This window comes from Bombina bombina, chromosome 6 (assembly GCF_027579735.1).
Source record: "Bombina bombina isolate aBomBom1 chromosome 6, aBomBom1.pri, whole genome shotgun sequence".
In the NCBI taxonomy this organism is placed as follows: domain Eukaryota; kingdom Metazoa; phylum Chordata; class Amphibia; order Anura; family Bombinatoridae; genus Bombina; species Bombina bombina.
The window spans coordinates 207262190-207287998 of record NC_069504.1 but is presented as its reverse complement, the minus strand read 5'-3'; the positions used below and the strand labels follow the sequence as shown (position 1 = coordinate 207287998).

General features: G+C 38.4%; 1 protein-coding gene across 1 annotated transcript in view; it reads right to left on the bottom strand.

The window, feature by feature from the left end:
- Positions 1 to 25809, bottom strand: part of CNTN1 (contactin 1) — a 542533-nt gene that overhangs the window by 347312 nt on the left and 169412 nt on the right. The window contains exon 2 of the mRNA XM_053716725.1: positions 15455 to 15550. The gene's annotated coding sequence lies outside the window, so the exon portion shown is untranslated. The remainder of the gene's footprint in view (positions 1 to 15454; positions 15551 to 25809) is intronic.

Below are 25809 nucleotides of genomic sequence, written 5' to 3'. Positions count from 1 at the left end.
TCGGCCCGTAGTCTTTTTATTTTTGTAGCATCTTACATCTAGTTACTACCTATTTACAACCATGAACAGTGATTATATTTTTTCAATATGTTCAATTAGGCAGTTTCAAGACATCTTGAAACAGCACATAAAAAAAACGAAACTGGTGTGAAAAGTATCTTCTGAATGATAATGTAGGATTTTTCCCAACGTTGGTTCAGCTAAATTTTGTTTATGTTACTAATTCAGTAGTGATAGCAGATTACAACCAAACATTATGAATCTGTTCCTTTAGCCTAATTTATTTATTTATTTTATTATGTTTTAATTATTTAATTAATAGGAGAAACTGAGCTTCTCATATTTCCAAACTGACTCAGAAATGATTAATTTACAAAGTAAACACTTATTATGTGTAAATAACTTTCAATTTAAAAAAAAAAAAAAAAAATAAGAAAAGAAAACAGAGGGTTTTCTATTAATCTTATATTATAATTATTTTTTTAACTGTGTTATATTTTTGTGGTTTTAAGAAAATATCCTTACCTTTGGTATTTGATATTTTATAATAAATCTCCCAACAGCCTGTATAATAAAGATAGCTGGTTGACTATAGTCAGCAAAATAATCTCTACAAGGCTTTCGGAGATAATGAGAATCTGCAAATCAAACTGGCATTTTAGAAACCTTGATAAGTCCATATTCAAATTCAATCCATAACATTTCAAAAGCATTAAAGATGCATAATTGACATTCATGCATTTCAAATTATTTCTGCTGCACTTTTTTTGAGAAGGATGATATAAACATTTGTGCAAACATAACCAACTTATTTATTTTTTTTAAACTAGTGTTTTACATGACATTTTACCAAGTTTACGATTTAGAAATGTTTTTAGACATAATTGATATAGTTCTTTAACCCCTTAACGACCAAGAACGTACAGGGTACGTCCTACAAAAAATGCCTTCTCTCATCTGAAAAAGGCTTTCTGTTCTGCTCCTGTGCTCCGCCATCCTGATCCTGACCTACAGTTCACTTTAGAGGTTGATGCCTCCGAGATAGGGGCTGGAGCAGTTCTAACCCAAAGGGATCCTTTAACCTCCAAGTCGCACCCTGTAGCCTTTTTATCTAAACACTTTACTCCTGCAGAGAGGAATTACAATGTGGGTAATCATGAACACTTAGCCATTAAGATGGCCTTGACTGAATCGCGTCATTGGTTAGAGGGCACCGCCAATTCCATTCAGATTCTCACCGATCACAAGAATCTAACTTACCTAGAGACTGCTCATCGACTCAATCCTCGACAGGCCAGGTGGGCCTTTTTCTTTTCCTGCTTTAACTTTGTGGTCTCTTATCTTCCCGGAACCAAAAACAAGAAGGCAGATGCCCTTTCCCGTCAGTTTCCTCACTCAAGTGATTCCTCTGAAGCTCCTATTGAACACATCATACCTCCCTCCTGTGTGGTTGCTCAACTGAATACCACCCTTCTTTAAAGACTACAACGTGCCCAATCTAGAAAACATACTGAAGCCCCTGTGGCTTCTGATATCCTCTTTGTACCTCTGAACCTAAGCACTCCTGTGCTATCCTGGGCTCATGATAGTAAACTCCCAGGACATCCTGGCTTGACAAGGACTTTTAAGCATCTTTCCCAACATGTATGTTTGGTGGCCTACTATGAAGTCTGATGCTCAGGATTATGTGAGAGTCTGCACGACTTGTGCTGCCAACAAAATTCCCCGATCCTTGCCTCCTGGCTTGCTCCAACCGTTGTCCATTCCCAAAGAACCATGGACACACATAACAATGGACTTCATTGTGGACCTTCCACCTTCTGACCATCATACAGTTATTTGGGTTGTGGTGGATTGGTTTTCCAGACTGGCTCATTTTGTACCCCTTAAGAAATTGCCTTCTGCCCAAGACTTATTGTCTCTTTTTCTCTTGCATGTGGTACATCTTCATGGCATTCCCGTGAATATTGTTTCCGACAGAGGTCCACAATTCATTTCTACCTTTTGGAGAGCCTTTTGAAAATTGATTGGAACCACTGTTTTCTTGTCTTCTGGCTACCACCCTCAGACCAATGGATTAACTGAGATAGTAAACCAAGATCTTGAGGCCTACCTTAGAGCATTTGTCAATTCTCTCCATACCAACTGTTCTGAGTTGTTACCCCTAGCTGAGCTAGCGAGAAACACTCATTGGCACTCTTCTCTACGTTGTTCTCCATTTCAAGCCGTAGCAGGGTATCAACCTCGTCACCACCCATTGGCAACGTATTCGCTCTCAGTTATGTTCAACTGTCTCTAGATACAAGAAGTTTGCTGATCATCATAGAGCCTATGTACGTGCCTTCTCGGTAGGTGAACGTGTTTGGGTCTCTACATTCGTCTACGTCAACACTGCCACAAATTAGGGCCTAGGTTTATCGGTCCTTACAAAGTTCTAAAAAGATTGTCTCCTGTTGCCTACAGAGTGGCATTGCCCAGAACTTTGAGCATATACCCAGTCTTCCATATCTCACTACTCAAGCCTTACATCAAGAATAGGTTTACCCAACTCAGAGCTCCTCCTCTGCTCCTGGTCCATGGTGACCCTGAATATGAGTTCCTGGTTTCCTGCCCATAATGTGCATGCTCCATCTTTGCTCTCCAAGTTCCATGCTGCTCATCCTTCAAAGACGGCTCTGGTTCCCTGAGGGAATCCTTGAGGTAGGGGGCTATGTCACGCTGCAGTTCCTCTGCCGACAGTTCCTCTGAGCGTGCGACGATAACGTCATCATCACACGTCTCCTCCTTCCTGATGCCGGTCCTGGAGCTGTGGCACGAATCCTGCGCCTATGTAAGTCTCTCATTTTACTGTTACCCCTACCAAAGTAAAGGTGTTACTTAGCGTTCTCCTGGGTGTTATTATTACTGGATAGATACTTTGCTGCTGAACTCTGCTTGTCTAACCACTCTGCCCCTTTACCCCTAATCTGCTGGATTGATTTACTATTGCTGAACCCTGCCTGTCTGACTACTCTGCTTATCTAACCCCTGTTGCTCTGGATTGACTCTCTGTTGCTAAACCCTGCCTGCCTGACCATCCTAGTGGTTCACCTCTGGACTGCTTTACCGTTGCCAAACCCTGCCTGACTGACCATCCTAGTGGTTTAACCCTGAACTGCCTTTCCTGCCTGTTGCCGCCAAAGACCATCCTGCCTGTGGTGAGTGCTGCTTACCTCATCTTCTGAACTTTCCCCATCATTCCGGCTCAACACCGGTATAAGAAGACTACTGGCTGAGTTCGGTCTGATAGTGGAATATCACACGAGCATTAGAGTAAGTGTATGGGAAGTAGGGAGAGGAAGGGGGGAAAAAAATAAAGATTAAAGGATCTGGGAGGGGGACGGGGTGTTGAGGGGGGCAGCTACACTACAGAAAAATGTATTATTCAATAAAAAAATAATAGTTTGGGGGGCAAACTTGTACCCAAGATGGCGGTAAATAGGTAGTGGGGGGGTTAGGGAGCTGTTTGGGAGGGGATCAGGGAGGTTGGGGACTAAGGGGGGATTGATCACAGCTGAGTAGATATTTAAAAAAAATTCTGCCAGTACTTAAGATGACAGGGACAATTGTGGAGTGGGGGAGGGAAGAGAGCTGTTTGGGAGGGATCAGGGGGTGGGATGTGTCAGGTGGGAGGCTGATCTCTACACTAAAGCTAAAATTAACCCTACAAGCTCCCTACAAGCTACCTAATTAACCCCTTTACTGCTGGGCATAATACAAGTGTGGTGCACAGCGGCATTTAGCGGCCTTCTAATTACCAAAAAACTATGCGAAAGCCATATATGTCTGCTATTTCTGAACAAAGGGGATCCCAGAGAAGCATTTACAACCATGTGTGCCATAATTGCACAAGCTGTTTGTAAATAATTTCAGTGTGAAACCTAAAGTTTGTGAAAAAGTGAAAAAAACATTTATTTAATGGCATTTGGCGGTGAAATGGTGGCATGAAATATACCAAAATGGGCCTAGATCAATACTTGGGGTTGTCTACTACACTATACTAAAGCTAAAATTAACCCTAAAAGCTCCATACAAGCTCCCTAATTAACCCCTTCACTGCTGGGCATAATACACGTGTGGTGCGCAGCAGCATTTAGCAGAATTCTAATTACCAAAAAGCAACGTCAAAGCCATATATGTCTGCTATTTCTGAACAAGCGGGATCCCAGAGAAGCATTTACAACAAATTGTTGTAAATTTCAGTGAGAAACCTAAAGTTTGTGAAAAAGTTTTTGAAAAAGTGAACGATTTTTTTTATTTGATCGCATTTGGCAGTGAAATGGTGGCATGAAATATACCAAAATGAGCATAGACATCAGTGAATGCATACGCTGTCAGCATTTAACATTGCACAAGCAGTTCTGGTGAACTGCTTGTGCAATGCTGCCCCCTGCAGATTTGCGGCCAATCAGACTCTAGCAGGGGGTGTCAATCAACCCGATCGCATGAGATCGGGCGGGTTGATGTCCGCAGCTTCAGAGGAGGCATACGAGTTAAGAAGCAGCGGTCTTAAGACCGCTGCTTCTTAACTCCTGTTTCTGGCGAGCCTGAAGGCTCGCACAGAAACATGGGCATTCAGGGCCATTCGGCCCTTAATAAATCGGCCCCAATGCCTTAAACTATTTGACTGGTGTAAAGGAATATTAGCTTCTGTTCTTGCAAAGGCTTACAAATGTCCTAATTATAAGTACACAAAATTTAATTAGGTGTTAGGTGTAACTGGGCCACAGGGCAAAGGAGGTTGAGGTGGAGTCCCCCAACATTACCCTTTCTGGCTATTTGAAATTAGCACATAAAGGCAAGAGGAGCTTTTTCTCTGTGATTGTGAGTTACCCTTTGAACTTGATAAGTCTAAACAAGAAGATACGCACTTGTGCTGCCTTCCTGTACGGTCTTCTTGGAAACCCTGCCAACATATTTATTAAGACAAAACTATACACTTTCCTTTAAATGTGAACCCTGTTTTGTTGGTGGGGGGTCTTACAGATGGGTCCAGATCAATACACGTGGAGTCTATGCCCCGCCAGGCCCCACTGTAGTGAAATAGTACTTAATGAAGCCCCGATAAGCCCCCTAGAGGTGTGGTTCTGGTCTCAATTTCAGACCTCTGAGACCTGTGTAATTATGCCCCCTAGATGTAACCTTATGCTAACTTTCATTTAATGTTCAACAACTTGGTAATTTTTAGAAGAAGACTATGAATTTTTATATTTCTTTAATATATAAGATTTCAGGACTTTATATTCCTATTTATAGGTACATTTAAGATATGAAATATTAGAATAATCAATAGTTAAATATGGGTGTCTTTTACATGTTTTTAAAAATGTTTCACATTATGCAATACTAGTTGTAGAGGGAATTTTGAACTTTTACACCTAGTAGAGTGAGTTCAAAAATTTAGTAAATTATCAACATAAAGATATTAATGAATTCAGTTCAATGGGAGCTGAAAATTACATTATATGTGTTATAATTATCTTTTTTTTTTACCATGTTCATAAAAATAAACTGTGGTATTGTTTACTGTTTCTGCAGTAAAATACTTGATCATTGAAACAGTCTTGATGAATGCTTTGGTTTCAGGCCAACACTAATGAAGCTTTTACTGTTTCAAAGCACTTTAGAGCTCTTAATTTTTAAAGGTTACAAAAATGAAAATAGGGAATATTGCAGTGATAAGCATTTTTACAGGAAATCCTCACACAATCCCACTTCTGAAATTGCATAATGTACTAATTTTCATTCATTTTTAGACCCAGCATGTTATGCAGCATTGTAAAAAAGGTGTAGACAAACACTGACATAAAAAAAATGTATTGCCTGTACAACCAATATAACTTTTTATCTACAATAATTTAGATCAGTCATTCAGTTCAACGATTAATTAGTATTCAGTCTTTGTTAAGTTAATGTGCAAATGACTACAGTGGTGTGGCTGCACACGAGAGTAACAAGAACATCAATTATTTTATCAAATGGAATGAAAAGTAGTTATTTTATGCAAAATATTCTAAGATATTTTTTTTTTTTAAAGGGACATAAAGCCAATTTCTGAGCCACAATGCTCTACTAGGAGCTAGCTGAAAACAACTAGTGAGCCCATCACAAGAGATAGACATATTTGTGTAGCCACCAATCACCAGCAAGTTCCCAGTAGTGCATTGCTGCTGATTATGATATGTGTTTTTAAACAAAGGATACCAAGATTCCAAAGTGAATTTGATAATAGAAGTTCATTTAAGCGTCTTTAAAATGAAGTGTTCTATTTAAATCATTAAATTTTAATTTTGACTTTAATGTCTCTCAAGGAACATTATAAAATATTTTTTTCACCAAAGAAAATTATAAGTTATTTAAAAAAACAAATACAATGGGTCCGAAATATCAAGCTCCGAATAGCAGCTGATGCCCCTGTTTCCGCATGTAAACAGCAGTTATGAAGCTGAGGTCTTAAGACTGCTGCTCCATAACTGTCTACTTTGAGGCTGCAGACATCAATCCGCCTGATCCTATACAATCAAGCTGATTGACACCATCTGCTAGTGGCCGATTGACCACAAATCTGCAGGGGGTGGCATTGCACAAGCAGCTCACAAGAACTGCTTGTGCAATGATAATGTCGGCATTCATCGCTGAGCGGATCATGTCGGACAGACCGATGATAAATTGGCCCCAATATGTGTTATTAAAAGAATACATCTTGTTTTAGCTGGCCATTCCATGCCCAAGTAAGCCTGTCACTGAAACTGCCTGTCCACTTGTAATCTGGCCCATAATTTTTTAACAAATAATGTTTTTATTTATTCCACACCCTGTAGAGTGTAGCCGTCATTTTGTGTTTGCAATTTCACAGCAATCCCTGACTGGATACTGAAACGTAGAAGTCTGACAAGAAAAAAATGAGCAAAACATATATTGCTAACCTCAAAATACTCTGGGACCAATTAATGGTCTAGTGATATAAGAAGTCTGGTCAGTACTGCAAGGTCCCTCAAATAATTTTAGAAAAGTAAATACCTTGCTATGCATGGTACTGGATGTAATGGAGAGACATCTGCAATCAGGGCGGACTGAGACCAACCCAAGGCCTCCTGGCAAAAATTAGGAAATGCCCCCCAACTTGCCTTGTGCCCCACCCCACCTACTATGCCTATCTCTAAACCCACCACCTCCTTTGCCCCCACCAAGGCCCCCCTGCAGCCTCAGACCCTCCCCAAGGGTCCCCCACCCTCCAGGGGTAGAACACAAACTACAGGGCCCCTAGAGCAGCATACTTCCTATCCAGGTACAGGGCCCCCACTCCAGGGAGAGGGCACCCAGTCTGCCCATCTGCTCAGTTACTGCTAGCCCAGCTATTAGCACAGTGCTAGCTCCGGATCATCTGCTGCCTGCCCCAGCTCACAAACACTAGCACAAGTGTCCCATTATAAAATTTGCCTGCCTTCTGCCGCCCACTCCCTCAGTCACAACCACTAGAGTAGATCAATTGTCACTGCTGCAATAGCTCATTTAAAAACTATGATTGTGAGCCAAAGCAGCAAGCCAGAAGCTAAACAAAGGGCCCCTCTTAGTGTTGGGCCCCAAGTCCAAGTCTTATTGCCTGAATGCTCAGCCCGCCCCTGCCTGCATTACAAAAAATGCTAAAAAACAAAAACAATGATTTTGTGTGGTTCCTCTCCAAGATGGTGAATTTTTGATTACGGGCCCTCTGCACCTTTGTTACCATAGCAACAGATCTAAACTGGCTTTTCTATGAAGCATCCCTATTAGAAGATGCCTTTACCTGCTAAAAAATTGCAATTTTTACCATTAGTATTCATAAAATTTGAAAACAGCAACACAATTTTAGGCAAAACCCCAAAGTTTATTATTGTCAGCTGAGTAACTTTCACCTCCTGCATTTGTCAGTATACGCTGACTTATTTTACAAACACATAACCCTGTGTTTGAAAACAGATTTGAACACTCATGGAACAATTAAGTCTTTCAGTGAATACTTTTAAGGCTCTTAAAAATCACTTATGAAATGGAAGCTAAGAAGCATTACTAATTTTGCATGTTCCACGATTCTTGTAATAAAATGTCTGGATGAGATTCAAGATCAGTAATAGTGTTACAAAGGAGAATAGTAAATATGCATTTTCAGTAATTTTAATATTTCTCCATATCTTTCATGTGAACAGTATCACAGAATCAGTCAACCCTTCTGCCAAGAGAGTTGGCTATCATCTAAAACAGGCTGCACAGGTACATTTTCTCTTAAACAAAAATGTACACAAGTATTACAAGTTTAAAGTAAATGTGCACAATGTTAACTAAAGGTGACTAAAGCCCTTGCATAAAGGGTTAGGGCTAAAAAGCTAAACAAAACATAAATACATAAATAAAGTGTTACACATATATACATTATCTAATAAAAAAAATATTCATAAAATAGTTATAAGGGTTCTAAAGGTATATGGTATATGACAAGGTGTTTGAATAGAAAGGGCTATAATATATATACATAAATATACATGTCTAAATATAAACCTATGATCCCATATAGGAGTTATTTGTAAAAGTTCACAAATAATACACCTGGTTTCTCTCAGTCTCATACTTACACATCATGGATCTCGTTTTCCTACTTACACTGGCTATTTCACCCACACAAAAAAAAACATAACTGCATGTTCACACACACACCTAGGAACTTTTCTCACTCAGACATGTGTTGGCTTGCTCACACACACAGACCTGCAGACTTACATATACAAAACTTTGGGTCATATACACAGAAATCATATATCATGACACAAAAAACTAGATGATGATACATATCAACTTAAAGCAATTTTTTTTCTTTCATGATTCAGATAGAGCATGGAATTTTAAGCAACTTTCTAATTTATTCCTATTATAAAATTTTCTTTATTCTCTTGGTATCTTTATTTGAAATGCAAGAATGTAAGTTTAGATGCCGGCCCATTTTTGGTGAACAACCTGGGTTGTCCTTACTGATTGGTGGATAAATTCATCCACCAATAAAAAAGTGCTGTCCAGAGTTCTGAACCAAGAAAAAAAACTTAGATGCCTTCTTTTTCAAATAAAGATAGCAAGAGAACGAAGAAAAATTGATAATAGGAGTGAATTAGAAAGTTGCTTAAAAGTGCATGCTCTATCTGAATCACAAAAGAAAAAATTTGGGTTCAGTGTCCCTTTAAGTTCACTCAAACCTAGGAACTCACGTTTACACTCACATACCTGAAGAACTTAAACACTTAAATATACACAGCTAGGATCACTAACAGACAACTGCAGGTGCACACAAATAAACATGTAGGCTGAAAAAAAACACCTGAGATATGACACTCAGGTTCATAACCACATGCTTATATACATACCTGCAGGCTTCCTCTCCCAAACCATGATCAGAAAGCTAAACACTTACATAAAGATTTGAACTCCCACTCAGAAGATTACAGAAGTCAGAATGTGCAGCAGAGCTCTTAAATACGCTACAGCTGGTGGAGAGGGAGAGAGAGAGTGACCGGACAACATTTAAGTCTCCATCTCAGCTTTTTCATCTCCAATAGCATGCCATTACTAGTGTCAGTCACCAGCCTCTCTTTTAAATTCTGCATGGATTTCTGACAAAATTCAAAATGTCCTTCATTTCCCGGCCCCCTGTATTATGTGAACTCTTGCACATGCTCAGTAGGAAACTTTGTACAGTTTGATATTGGAAGTAAATTGTAAAGGTTTTTTCCCCAACCATTTCATGCTCTGTATCTTGAAAGCTTCAATTTTGACATTAGTGTCCCTTTAAGAGTACTCTGGGGGGAAATCTCTAAAACAAAAAGAGTAGCTGCATTTACAACCAATCAAGGCTTTGGAGAAGCCAGTGAGTTTCATGCCAGCACATACTCTACTGCTTACAAAATAAACACTTAATACAATTATTTCCTCTACTAAAGCAATCCGGTAGAAAGTTGTAGAGCCAAATGAATAAACACACTATAGTAGATAATAGTGTATTTCATGGCCACTTTTTTTCCCAATCTTCAATCTCAATAACACCTAGAACTATTGTCTTTTATGTAAAGAAGAAAACTGACTCTTCTAAGACTTGCAAGAAGCAAAACGTGCACCATACATGTTAAATAACCAGCCAATGCATTGCACCTTAAAAGGCTTCTCCTGGGCTTATTTCCCAAACTATTCCCTTCAATATTAGATAGTCTACCAATAAACCTCCTCCAGAAACCATAGGTGAAATAAAGTTTCTATTGTAAACATATTAAGTACAGGTGGCCCTCCTTTTACAACGCTTCAATTTACACTGTTTCAGAATAACAACCTTTTTTTCCAGTCATGTGACTGTTATTTAAAAGCATTGAGAAGCAGTGCATTTATTAAAATAGCCAGTAGGTGGAGCTGTCCGCTTGTGTTGCAGCAAAGCCAAGAAAGCTGAAATTAATCAGTTTAACCAGACCTGAGCTATCGAGCAGATTTCAAAGGAACAAGATCTTCCTGTCTATAAATCAGTCCAGATTGGAATGCATAGAAAGAACTGTTTGAAGAAAAATGCAAGTGAAGTCTGTGTTGTGTGATTATTTATTAGGTTTATAATGCTGTTTAGCAAATGTTTTTGTTCATTTAACTTAGTTTAATTATATATTCAGTGTTGTGTGATTATTTTATTAGGTTTATAATGCTGTTTAGCATTTAAAGTCTTCATTTCAAAGCTTTAAAAATAATGTGTAACTTATGCCAATTTTGAGATGGGCCTGGAACCTATCTCCCTCACTTCCCACTGACTTTCATTATAAACTGGGTTTCAATTTACAACGGTTTTGATTTACAACCATTACTTTTGGAACCTAACCCCGGCGTAAACTGAGGGCTACCTGTACAAATATTACACCAATTTTCTTAAACATATAATGAACAATTACATTAACTAAAAAAACATACTCTTTAAAAATTGTGAATATATCAAGTCCATATTTAGGTCAATTGGTAACATTGTAAATCTAATTACTTTCCTAAATCACCATAAATCTTGGTTGCCATAGTCTAGACAAGGCTGGTTTCTAGGGTTCTGCTCATATTATGTCATTATAATCATAAGTAAAAGTAATAGTGGTATTTTTAATAGTAGCAGTGGTCTTTGCTGTTCTATACTTAAACAATGGAACTCTGCAGTGCTAACAAAATGTCAGTGGCTAGGTGTGTTTACTCCAGTGACAAGGCTGAGTTGACACCTCCAAATAAGGCAATTGACGTTGGTGTAAGGAAGTTTGGCCATAGAAAAACAATTAGAACAAACAAGGAGTTAATCTATTAAGAAAGCATTCATATCAGATAGTGGGGGGTAGTTATCAAGCCGTCAACCTCAAATACGCTGGAATTCCACAGCGTATTTGTGGCGAGGCTGATTCGCCTTAGTTATCAAGCCCTAGATACCGGCAAAAGTAGAATTTTGTGACGTAAGCTTCAATCTGCCGGACTCAGTCAAACACAGATCGATTCTTACGTCACTCCAGATGTTCCGCACACAAGTGCGGCACAATCTGACTACTTTTGGTAGTTATCAAAAAACTAGCAGGTACGCTCGGCACTTTTCTGGCCCAGCGTACCTGGTTTTCAAACCGCTGCCCTAGAGGCGGCGGATCCCATAGGAATCAATGGGAGTCTGACCATAGCGAAAGTTCATGTTCGCTGCTGCCCGACATCCCATTGATTCCTATGGGAGATGTCTGCACCTAACACCCTAACATGTACCCCGAGTCTAAACACCCCTAATCTGCCCCCCTACACCGCCGCAACTAAATAAATGTATTACCCCCTAAACCGCCGCTCCCGGAGCCCACCGCCACTATAATAAATATGTTAACCCCTAAACCGCCGCTCCCAGAGCCCACCGCCACTATAATAAATATGTTAACCCCTAAACCGCCGCTCCCAGAGCCAACCGAAAGCTATAATAAATATGTTAACCCCTAAACCGCCACTCCCGGTCCACGCCGCAACTATAATATATGTATTAACCCCTAAACCGCAGCTCTCAGACCCCGCCGCCACCTACATGATACCTATTAACCCCTATCCTGCCCCCCCTATACCGCCGCCATCTATAATAAAGTTATTAACCCCTATCTTGCCGATCCCGGACCTCGCCGCAACTAAATAAATATTTTAACCCCTAAACCGCTGCTCCCGGACCCCGCCGCAACCTATATTAAACTTATTAACCCCTAATCTGCCCCCCTACACCGTCTCCACCTATAATAAATTTATTAACCCCTATCCTGCCCCCCCCTACACCGCCGCCACTGTAATAAAATTATTAACCCCTAAACCTAAGTCTAACACTAACCCTAACACCCCCCTAACTTAAATATTAATTAAATAAATCTAAATAATATTTCTCTTATTAACTAACTTAATCCTATTTAAAACTAAATACTTACCTTTAAAAAAAAACCTAATATTGCTACAATATAAATAATAATTATATTGTAGCTATCTTAGGATTTATATTTATTTTACAGGCAACTTTCAATTTATTTTAACTAGGTACAATAGCTATTATATAGTTATTAACTATTTAATAGCTACCTAGTAAAATAAAGAGAAATTAACCTGTAAAATAAATCCTAACCTAAGTTACAATTACACCTAACACTACACTATACTTTAATAAATTATTTCTATTTAAAACTAAATACTTACCTGTAAAATAAACCCTAAGATAGCTACAATATAATTAATAATTACATTGTAGCTATTTTAGGATTTATATTTATTTTACAGGTAACTTTGTATTTATTTTAGCTAGTTAGAATAGTTATTAAATAGTTATTAACTATTTAATAACTACCTAGCTAAAAGAAATACAAAATTACCTGTAAAATAAATCCTAACCTAAGTTACAATTAAACCTAACACTACACTATCATTAAATTAATTAAATAAATTACCTACAAATAATTACAATTAAATTAAATTAAATAAACTAACTAAAGTACAAAAAATAAAAAAAGCTAAGTTACAAAAAATAAAAAAAAGAAGTTACAAACATTAAAAAAATATTACAACAATTTTAAGCTACTTACACCTAATCTAAGCCCCCTAATAAAATAACAAAGGCCCCCAAAATAAAAAAAATTCCCTACCCTATTCTAAATTAAAAAGTTCAAAGCTCTTTTACCTTTACCAGCCCTTAAAAGGGCCTTTTGCGGGGCATGCCCCAAAGAAAACAGCTCTTTTGCCTGTAAAAGAAAAATACAACCCCCCCCAACATTACAACCCACCACCCACATACCCCTAATCTAACCCAAACCCCCCCTTAAAAAACCTAACACTACCCCACTGAAGATCATCCTACCTTGAGTCGTCTTCAGCCAACCGACCATCGATGGAACCGAAGAGGAGATCCGGAGCGGCAGAAGTCATCATCCAAGGGGCGCTGAAGAAATCTTCTATCCGATAGAAGTCATCATCCAGGCGGCGCTGAAGAAGTCTTCCATCCCGGCGATGTCATCTTCCAAGCGGCGTCTTCAATCTTCATTCATTCGGAGCGGAGCGGAGCCATCTTCAGACGAGCCGACGCGGAGCCTTCCTCTTCTTCCCGATGACTACGGACGAATGGATATTCCTTTAAGGGACGCCATCCAAGATGGCGTCCCTTCAATTCCGATTGGCTGATAGGATTCTATCAGCCAATCGGAATTAAGGTAGGAAAAATCTGATTGGCTGATTGAATCAGCCAATCAGATTGAAGTTCAATCCGATTGGCTGATCCAATCAGCCAATCAGATTGAGCTCGCATTCTATTGGCTGTTCCGATAAATTATTAATTAGGACCGCTGCTTCTTAACTTCCGCTTCAGGCGGAACTGAAGTGGACTGGGTCGGAAGCAGCATAGAGTGTATACAGCACCTCATACAGTGTATTTACAATAAATATTTCACATTCCAATGTTCTGCACGTAACAGAATATGTTCTGTGTATTTTTTAATTGACATTCCTATATATATCTGTATATATATATATACTGTATGTAGTACCAAAAAAAACACATCAGATATATGTAGAAATATTTATTTATAAATAAATAAATAGAACATATTCTGTTATGTGAAGAATATTGGAATGTGAAATATTCATATTTTCATGTCGGGTTAGTGCAACTGTGAATATGCGATCGGGATTTCACAAAAGTCGGGTGTTTTTTTCCAATTTTATTGTCTCCATTGACTTCTATGGGGAAATAAGTGCTTGTGTACGCAATATCCTAACTTCTGCTTTTTGTGCTCGCCGGGTTAGCGTAAGAGCGAAAACAGTTTACTTTTAACTCATAATATGGGCACAACCCAATTAGCGCAAGAATCTTACTTCTAACGCAATTACCGCTTGAGCAGGAGCGTTAATTTGTACTCCACTTGTAATTTGGCCCTGTATCTTTTTCATTTGTATAAAGTTATCCCTGTATCTGTTTTTAGTTTACAATCTTCATCTGCTCTCTCACCCCTTGTTTATTAGACAAATAAGAATAACCATTCTATATGAGGTTTGTTTTTTATCAAAAGCCTACATTACATTATGTTATCATTATTTTTAATGCATTTAAACTTCATTTTGTTTATTATTATAATTTATTATTATTATTATTATTATTATTATTATTATTTACTGTGACCACCTTGCAGAGATTTAAAACTGTATCTCTAAAAAGTTAAAGTAAGTAATGTCTTACATTCCTTTTATTATAAAATGCCATCACTTTACAGACAAAAAATAAAATTGATTGCTTGCTAAGATGTTTTGTGCAATCGCACAGATTTAATTAGCATCTTCAAGCACATAAAATATTATGTAACACAATTGTAGTTCTGCTAAATCACATTTATGAATATAAAACAAGGAATTATCAATGCTGTAAACTATAATGGACTGCTTTAAAGACACAAATTTTATCAACATACATTACACACATTGCCAAGTTGTGGCTAAATATATTTTGCAAGAATTAGTTCTATAGAACAGCTCATGAATTATCCGGGTTTCTCATATTCTCCTTTACTTTTTCTACTGATACCACTCTGCTATGAATTAAGTGTCTTTCTTTCTACCCGCAAAATCCTGTAAAACTGAATCTCATTACAATAAAGTTATATTCTATGTACACACTAATACAATTTTTACAATTAACATAGCAGCAGAGTTTGGCAAACAGTTCACAACATTTTTAGAATACTGCAGTGTTTTACATGCTGCATAATGGACTGTCGATACCGGCTATCAAATATTCCTGACTCTGCATTCATGATCAGAAATTTGAGTAGCTGATTACTGCTTGAACATTTCTGTCTCTGAATATTTACCCTTCAAGCCACTTAATGAAGAAAAATGAGTGTCCTACCTTTGATGATGAAGTATTCGTGTGCACAATTTGACTAATGGAAATATGTTAATACAACACAATTTGGTCCCCTCAATGCGCTCCACATAGTATATCCTGCAAAAGGAGAAAAATGCAGACGTATCACAATGTGACCTCAGAAAAGACAATATTGCTTTTTTTTCATCCAGCTTTCCAATACACGCATATTAAGCATCAGTAAGACATCTTCTGTACATGCCAAAATTGCTTTCAAATCGGACATTCTGTACTTTAATCCAAGGATTTATCTTTAAGCTTTTCGAGTTAACACCACAGCTTGTGCATGTGAAAATATGAAACCTATTACTGCAGTCACTTTCTGCAGGAAAATATCCCAGTATTACATCCGCCCCTATCACACTGGTACCAGACTCTGGAATGAGAACTCCATGCATAATTCATACGTTAAAATCTGCCCTTCACTTCCTGAAAGGACACTTTTACATCCTCTAATGGGTTATTGACGATTGCTAAAACAACAAAAAGAAAAGGTAATTGCCTTTTTTTATGAATAAAACCACTGATCTAAAGCACAAGTTGGTGCTTCTCTCCTGTTCAGCCTCTGGTATACAATGCTTACATACTACAAAGCTTTTTTTTTTTTGGATCTTGCCAGCTATCTTTGTCTTTCAAAAAATGCTGCATCATCCTTTGCATCCATGTATTTATTTATTTCAGTATACTTTTTAACATTATTATTAAAACAAAACAAATGGAATTTTATAAAAGAACATTAAAATTAAGAGAACCGTTATAGTGAAAACATTTACATGCTCTAAATCATTAGATCAACACCTCTGATGAAGATGCTGCCTGCTTCAAAAAGCATAAATATTTATGGTGGGACTACCTGGCCACACCATCTTTACCCTATTGCTTAGCTTCAGCTCCGGTAACGATAAAGACTACGTTACATAAATGGACTAAAGATCCTTGTTTGATTGTTTATCATCTCTCGGAACACATACCTCATTATAACACAAGGTCTTTTATGTGAGTGTGATATTTCAATCTTTTAATGTCTCTTTATTAAACTAATTACACTATACCGGGCTTCCTTTTCTTTTGAGATAAAATCTGGAATTTACATCTGAGAACCAATTACTTTACCGGAAACTCTACTTAACACTTGAGGCCTTGAAGCATGACAGATGTGGAAATTCCTCCCTCTCCCATAGAGACCTACACTTACTGCATATGATTGAGGGTTTCCTTGCGAGTAGAATGTTTGTCTGATATATATATATGTATATATTTTGGATGTGAATATAGATAACATCAATCCACAGATATATTTACCAATCTCGGGACATTTTATTTGTTGTTTGATATATTATAACTGTATACGCTTTTAATTGATGTACTGTATTTACTATAGAAGAGTGCTGTGTTTCTTCTTGTTTTGTATATCTAATTTAATGACAAGACAGGAGGCTCCTATTTTGCTTTACTTTCTTTACTTTCTAAACTCCAGCAGTAATAAAAGTAATAAAGTACAGAAAAATGAAACATAGTATATCTGGACAACCAATCAGATCACAGTACACGGTAATAAAGCCAGGCTCTGGACAATCCACTGCCTCTTTCTTTACTGCTCCAGCAGCAAGGTGATGTAAACTTATTCTGAATTCAGTTTCTACAGCATTGTAATTTCTCTTGTTTTTTGAGATTCTATATCTATCTTTCCTAACCACTCATTCATTGAGAGTGGATTATTTTCCTATATCTTTTTTCTACCTATATTTGTTTATATCATACTTTAATACTTTTGTTTGCAAATTTTCTACTGTGTACTTTAACGCTTATTCGTTTTTACTAATAATGCTTGTGTATTCAATCATATATGTATGATAATATCGTTGGTAGCGTAGTGGAACGTTAAAACTAAGCAAGTTGCATATCTTCTCAGAATCGCCATCCGGGCGCATTTTCTACCGCCTTGCGGTGCCCTGGCGGCCATCTTGGTAGAGGAATCTGTATACTTGCTTGCGCTACACACGCAACGTCACACCACGTGACCATGGCCATCTTGGATACTATATTTCCACTATACCACCAACAATAAATGATTTGCAGTGGTTTATATGTACACATTATACACAGTAACATAACGATTTAAAGTAAACGGTACACTTATTCTAAGAACAGAATACTGATGCAATCGATCTGTATGGGGTAGTAAAATAATTTATTTATATCTGCGGATTTCAATATCTCAAAACGCAATATCCCTGTGAATAATAACTGAAAAACAAACGGAAAGTATCCTTTTATACAATAAACAGAAGTGACTTTCTGGCATTTGGCGGTACTCCCTGAGCTCCGCAGCAGGCATAATACACGTATTGATTATATAATTTATATATATTCTGAATTATTTAATCCTTAATTTAATAATCAGATATCATGTCTGATGATGATGAACAAACCCCTGTTTACATACAGTCACTGGTTAATACCTCTGTGTCACAAGCAGTATCCTCTGCTCTAGCAGACATTTCATCTATGGTGATAAATATTATACAGGAGACCCTTGAACCTTCGGCCTTGACACAAAACCCCTCTGAATCAGAGACCTCTAAAAAGCGTACTTCCAAATCCAAACACCAAGGGGAACCCCCCTTACTAAGAGGAATAAGCCTGCCATAACCCCTACCCCTGGGGTAACAATAAGGGAAGACAATGAGTATAATACTACCTCTAAACCAAATAACCTCATGTACTACCCTGATGGGTACCTATCAGATCATGAGTAAGAGGAAGAATGGCCTGAAGAGCCTCACAAAACACCCTGTCCCCAAGAGGTCACTAACATCTACCCCACCCAAACCATTCTAGACCTCTTAGGTCAGCCCATGTTTGACCCTGCCAAATAAGACACCCACAGTCATCTAAATGGTCCCCTTCATCACATATGGTGCAATTCTTACAAACATGGCTAAGAAAGCCCCTTACTAATCCCACGAGGAAAAAATTACGGGCAGAATGCCCACGACCCGTGCTCCCAGATAAGGAATCTTCCACCCCTGAATTCGACTCCACCATGGTGACCTTCCTCACAAGTGCTCTATAACAGGGGGGGGTTTTGCCAGGGCTGGTCATTTCAGGGGTCGTTCGCCCAACCGAGGCTCCTTCCGCCAACAATATGCTCCACAAATTAGACCCTTGTTACCTACAAGAGGCCGGCCCATCCGAGCCAGAGGTCATCCTCAAGCCCCTCCAGTTCCCACTAATCAAGGTGAGTCCTTTACTCCTTCATGCTTCTCCAATAGAGTTAGCGGGCAGACTTGCTCACTTTTTCTCAACATGGAACACTATAACCTCAGACCAGTGGGTCTTAGGATTCCATATAGAATTCTTCCAACTCCTGTCAAAACCCCTCCCTCCCAATGCCATTTCCTCATTCTATGTAGGAACTTATAAACATGGAAATGCAACAGCTTCTCCACAAAGGGGCTATAGAACGAGCCTCAGTCCGAGGGTTTCTAAGCAATATGTTTTTGGTCAAAAAGAAGGGCGGAGGCTTTCGCCCTGTCATCAACTTGAAAGCATTAAACTTATTTCTTGTCTGTCTACCGACATTTCAAAATGGAGGGCATACACCTTCTCAGGGACACCCTGCAAGGGCAGGATTGGATGGTTTGTCTAGATCTAAAGGATGCATACTTAATAGTGCCTATGTAGCCAGCATTCCGCCATTATCTCCAGTTCCTTTGGAACTGGCAATTCACGTGTCTTCCCTTCAGCCTAAGTTCAGCTCCTTGGTGTTTCACCAAGATTATGAGACCAGTTGCAGCCTTCTTTCGAACCAGGGGCATCAGGCTCATCCTCTATCTAGACGACATCCTCATTTTAGCACAAGACAAGAGCTTGTTACTCAATCATTTAGAGTTCACAACAAACCTCCTACAACATCTAGGTTTCGTGATCAATCACGACAAATCTCTCCTCTCCCCTGCCCAAACTTTAGAGTTTATAGGTTTCACAGTGAATTCACTAACAGCTACCCTGGCCTTACCACAGCCAAACTGGTCACTAGTCAGAAGGAACTCAGATCAGCTCTGAGAAAACCTTAGTTACCATTATGACAACTTGCAAGTCTTTGCTCCATATTAACTGTTTGGAACTCATACCAGGTTCCTTTGCCATCCAATACTTCAAGGATTCCTTGACCAATTGTTCTGTCCTACTCCGTATGGACAGCAACTCAGCTGTCCAGTACATCAACAAACTTGGCAGCACCAGGTCACTGACCCTAGCGAATTTAACTCTGCAATTTTACCAATTTTATCCGAGAACAATATATCAGTAATAGTGGAATATCTTCCGGGGCAGTCCAACATCGTAGCGGACTGGTTTTGCAGGTACTGGAGAGACGCCAGCGACTGGAAACTAAACACATATTTTTCTCAAAATACAGACTCTCAGGGGAATCTTTTCAATAGACCTATTTGCGTCCCACATCAATTACCAGCTCCCGACATACTTCAATTGGTTACCAGACCAGGGAGCCCTAGCCACAGATGCCTTTCTCCAGAAGTGGCCCCCATACGTCGCCTATGCTTTTCCCCTGTTCTCCATGATCTCCAGAGTTCTAGCCCTCATCCGCAGACTCCAGATCTCTATTGTAGTGGCCAGCTCAAACCTGGTTTCCAGCCCTCTTAGAACTATCTTGTCAGTATCCTCTACTGATATCTCAGTAGAGATAGGACCTCCTAAGGAGCACAGAAGGCGACTATCACCCATTAATTCGAGATGAGTCACTCTTTCTCCTAGTGTGGACGATTTCAGGGGTTCCAGGGACCCCTCAGGCCTTTCGGACACAGCTCAGGGTCTCCTCAGAGATTCCTGGTCCCCTGGAATTCAGCGGTCCTATCAATCCGCTTGGTCAATATGGATTTGTTGGTGCTTGGCAGAATGTACTGATCCCTTTTCAGCACCTCCGGTTAATTTCTTTCGCTCGGCCATTACAGTGGCTCACCTACCGGTCAATGGCTTACCGGTAGGTAAGGACCCTCTCATCTCTCGTCTCCTGAGAGGTATCCATTTTAGGATTCCCCCTCAATCTCAATATAAATCCTTTTGAGAGGTATCGAAACTTCTGTCCTTATTTAAATCTTGGCCGGATAACTCCTTGCTATCCATGAAACAATTGTCAGCTAAATTGGCTTCCCTTCTCTGTCTTCTCTCCTTTAGAAGAGCCTCCAATGTACAGGCTCTTGATGTAGATGTTTTTTAACAATCTCAGTCAGGTTTGCAGTTTCATATTAATAGACATACTAAAACCTTTTTATCTTCTTTATCTTACCCTTATCTAGATTCGGAACCTCTACTATGTGTAGCAAGATGCCTTAAAGAATACTGCTCTCGCACGGCTCCTTTACGTACATCAGAAAAAGGCCCTTTACTGATTTCGTATGTTCAGCCCTTTCATCCCATATCGGTCCCTATAATTGCTAGATGGATATGATGTGTTATGTCCATAGCTAACATCCTCCTTTGGGGTCACTTAGTTAGAGGGGTGGCGGCCTCTCGTGCCTTTAGGAGGGTTGCTCTTTGCAAGACTTACTGGCTGGGGCAGACTGGTCTTCTGACTCTGTATTTCGTAAATTTTATTTTAAACCTATTTCCAGGCTGCTTTGTCACTGTTAGATACTTAAGCTTTAAAAAAGCAAAATAGGAGCCCCCTGTCTTGTCATAAAATATGGATTATGATAGCCTTGGTGACTTTATAGTCCAAATTTTATTAGGGGGCTAGTATTTTGGGCCCCCTTGGGTAAACCTCTTTTCCATCCCTATGTATATATATATATATATATATATATATATATATATATATATATATATATATATAAGTTATTTTGTGTTACTTTTATGCATTATTTGTTTTATTCTAGTGTGAATAATCCTTTTTCAAGTTCAGGAAATCTTCCTGGGAGTTATCTGTTAAGGAATCATCTTCCGGTTCCGTTGAAGACCTGTTGGTCTTATATTCTGCAGTTACTGAGGATTGGTTCGGCCCGGACAAGTAAAGAAAGAGGAAGTGGATTGTCCAGAGTCTGGCTTTATTACCGTGTACTGTGATCTGATTGGTTGTCCAGATATACTATGTTTCTTTTTTCTGTACTTGTATTGCTGCTGGAGTTTAGAAAGTAAAGGAAGTAAAGCAAAATACTTGCCTCTTGTCTTTAATAAAATTGGGACTATAGAGTCACCAAGGCTATCATAATCCACATTAATTAGAACATGCACTCTTAACACTAATGACACTGCAAGTCTATGTGTTCAGAAATGGGTTAACACATAGTTAAGTACTAATAAGGAGCTGCAAAGAACTGCAGATCCTGAACACCAAGTGCAGCAGGCCCAATGGGCAGCGATCGTTAAACATGTTAAAAAATATGAATATTTTTAATAGAAAAATATTAAAGCTTTTTGGGTCGATAGGAAGAAATTTATATTTGTGCATGGTGCTCTTCTTATTACTAATTACTTACTGGTTTTTAAGGACAACTCCCACAATTATGTTTGATTAACCTGGACAGTTATCCACAATAATGAAAACAGATAGTTTCTTGCAAATCTTGCAAACATTTTTTTAAAACCTTTCATTTAATTTAAATACAGAAAATAATAATGTTTATGTATATTTAAATAGATGATGTAATGTTCTATTTAATTTATTTTGTTAATTAATTCTATTTAATTATTTTAAAAAAAAAAACAGATCTTTTTTAATTATGTCATGTTTGCGTCTGCCAGTACTTAAAGTGCCATAAAACAGGTAAAATAGTTTGCATATAAATTATTTTTAAAATTGCTGCCAAGTATTTTAAAATAATTTTCAAAAATAAGCAAAAATACTTAAATAGCCATGCAGTCTACTCCACCCCCCTTATCAGTGTTTAGACACAGGCATTGTATTTCAACTGAGTTGGCAGCTTTTAGGCATGCTCCAGCAGAAAATCCCTGTTCACTTTTGCATTCTACCAAAACAACAATAGATATAGATACAGACATAGAAGGAAATGTGTGTGGGGAGTTAGAGCTTTACAATTTGGAAACTGAAAAGAAAAGGGTTTATGGTGAGGCAATGCAGTATAAATTTGCAAGTACAGTAATTAAAGTGCACATTATTATATTTTGTCTCTGTCCCAACTTTTTTATGTCCCATTAAAAATGGGGTGACCATTGTGGGAGGGAAGAGAGCTGTTTGAGAGGGATCAGGAAGGGATCAGAGGGTGGGAAGTGTCAGGTGGGAGGTTAATCTATACACTAAAGCTAAAATTAACCCTACAAGCTACCTAATTAACCCCTTCACTGCTGGGCATAATACAATAAAAGTGTGGTGCGCAGCTGCATTTAGCGACCTTCTATTTACCAAAAAGCAATGCCATAGCCATATATGTCTGCTATTTCTGAACAAAGGGGATGCCAGAGAAGCATATACAACAAATTTTTACCATGATTGCACAAGCTGTTTGTAAATAATTTCAGTGAGAATCCTAAAGTTTGTGAAAAAGTTAATGATTTTCTTTTTATTTGGTCACATTTGGCGGTGAAATGGTGACATGAAATATAGCAAAATGGGCCTAGATCAATACTTTGGTTTGTCTACTAAAACAAAATATATAGTTTTGATAGGTAAATATAAAACAATGCTCTATTTCTGTTTAAATGGAGTGATAGCAAAAATGCTAAAAATACTCTGTTCTTTCAGGGAAGTTTTAGTCTGAAATTCCCCGTCCGTTAAGGGGGTAAACATTGGGTATTTCTAAACTCAGGACAAAATTTTGAAACTATTTAGCATGGGTATTTTTTGGTGGTTGTAGATGTGTAACAGATTTTGGGGGTCAAAGTTAGAAACAATTTGTTTTTGTTTTTTAAATTTTTTACTTTTTTATAGTAAATTATTTGATATGATGAAAATAATGGTATCTTTAGAAAGTCCATTTCATGGCGAGAAAAACGATATATAATATGTGTGGGTACAGTAAATGAGTAAGAGGAAAATTACAGCCAAACACAAACACCGCAGAAATGTAAAAATAGCCCTGGTCCTTAACGGTAAGAAAATCTGGTCACTAAGGGGTTAAACTTTTTTATTTAACTTAGATTAGATAATAACAAAAAAGCTTAATGACTGACTCTATTATCACGGTTACACTTTTCTTCTTGTACTGTTACTGCTTTCCATGAGAGCATACTGAGGTAGCCTTAGGAGAGCGCACATGTCTTGAGCCCTATATGGCAGCAGCGTTTCAATTATTTTTAATAAAGACAAGAGAAGGAGGTAAATTTGATTATAAAATAATTGGAAATTGTGCACTCCATATGAATAATTTTGGTCTTCCACGCCCATTTCATTCCCCCCCCCAAAAAAAAAAAACAAGTATGCGCCTGCTCCAGCTTAAAGGGACATACTACTTAAATATTTATTTCATATATAGGAAGAAGTAGCTGTTAAAGCGACACTGAACCCAAAAATTTTTCTTTCGTGATTCAGATAGATCATGACATTTTAAGCAACATTCTAATTTACACTTATTATCAAATTTTCTTCATTCTCTTGGTATCTTTATTTCAAATGCAAGAAAGTAAGTTTAGATGCCGACCCATTTTTGGTGAACAACCTGGGTTGTTCTTGCTGATTGGTGGATAAATTCATCCACCAATTAAAAAGTGCTGTCCAGAGTTCCAGAGGTTTAGATGCCTTTTTTTTCAAATAAAGATAGCAAGAGAACGAAGAAAAATCTGTCTAGCAAAAAATGCGGAACCTTATATTTATTACAAATTTGTAGTCTCTCCTTAAGTGTCTTGTCACCATAAGTGTCAATTAATATGTATATATGTATAATAGTTCACTTAAAGAGCAGTGCGTAAGCATAAAAATGCAATATTTACTGGAAGGACATTACTCACTTCTAGGTGAGTGTGTCGAAAAAGTATGCTTTTATGCACTGGTAATAGAAAGATAAATTCAGAAATATATTTGTGAAACAATACGTATAAAAAATAACTTTTATTTAAAGTAACTTTAAAAGACAGCAACTGATTAGTGTAGTTTTGCTGCCCACAATTATTAAAAACAATTCTCCTATTTGTTACTACATGCATACAGGGAGTGCAGAATTATTAGGCAAATGAGTATTTTGACCACATCATCCTCTTTATGCATGTTGTCTTACTAGAAGCTGTATAGGCTCGAAAGCCTACTACCAATTAAGCATATTAGGTGATGTGCATCTCTGTAATGAGAAGGGGTGTGGTCTAATGACATCAACACCCTATATCAGGTGTGCATAATTATTAGGCAACTTCCCTTCCTTTGGCAAAATGGGTCAAAAGAAGGACTTGACAGGCTCAGAAAAGTAAAAAATAGTGAGATATCTTGCAGAGGGATGCAGCACTCTTAAAATTGCAAAGCTTCTGAAGCGTGATCATCGAACAATCAAGCGTTTCATTCAAAATAGTCAACAGGGTCGCAAGAAGCGTCTGGAAAAACCAAGGGGCAAAATAACTGCCCATGAACTGAGAAAAGTCAAGCGTGCAGCTGCCAAGATGCCACTTGCCACCAGTTTGGCCATATTTCAGAGCTGCAACATCACTGGAGTGCCCAAAAGCACAAGGTGTGCAATACTCAGAGACATGGCCAAGGTAAGAAAGGCTGAAAGACGACCACCACTGAACAAGACACACAAGCTGAAACGTCAAGACTGGGCCAAGAAATATCTCAAGACTGATTTTTCTAAGGTTTTATGGACTGATGAAATGAGAGTGAGTCTTGATGGGCCAGATGGATGGGCCCGTGGCTGGATTGGTAAAGGGCAGAGAGCTCCAGTCCGACTCAGACGCCAGCAAGGTGGAGGTGGAGTACTGGTTTAGGCTGGTATCATCAAAGATGAGCTTGTGGGGCCTTTTCGGGTTGAGGATGGAGTCAAGCTCAACTCCCAGTCCTACTGCCAGTTTCTGGAAGACACCTTCTTCAAGCAGTGGTACAGGAAGAAGTCTGCATCCTTCAAGAAAAACATGATTTTCATGCAGGACAATGCTCCATCACACGCGTCCAAGAACTCCACAGCGTGGCTGGCAAGAAAGGGTATAAAAGAAGAAAATCTAATGACATGGCCTCCTTGTTCACCTGATCTGAACCCCATTGAGAACCTGTGGTCCATCATCAAATGTGAGATTTACAAGGAGGGAAAACAGTACACCTCTCTGAACAGTGTCTGGGAGGCTGTGGTTGCTGCTGCACGCAATGTTGATGGTCAACAGATCAAAACACTGACAGAATCCATGGATGGCAGGCTTTTGAGTGTCCTTGCAAAGAAAGG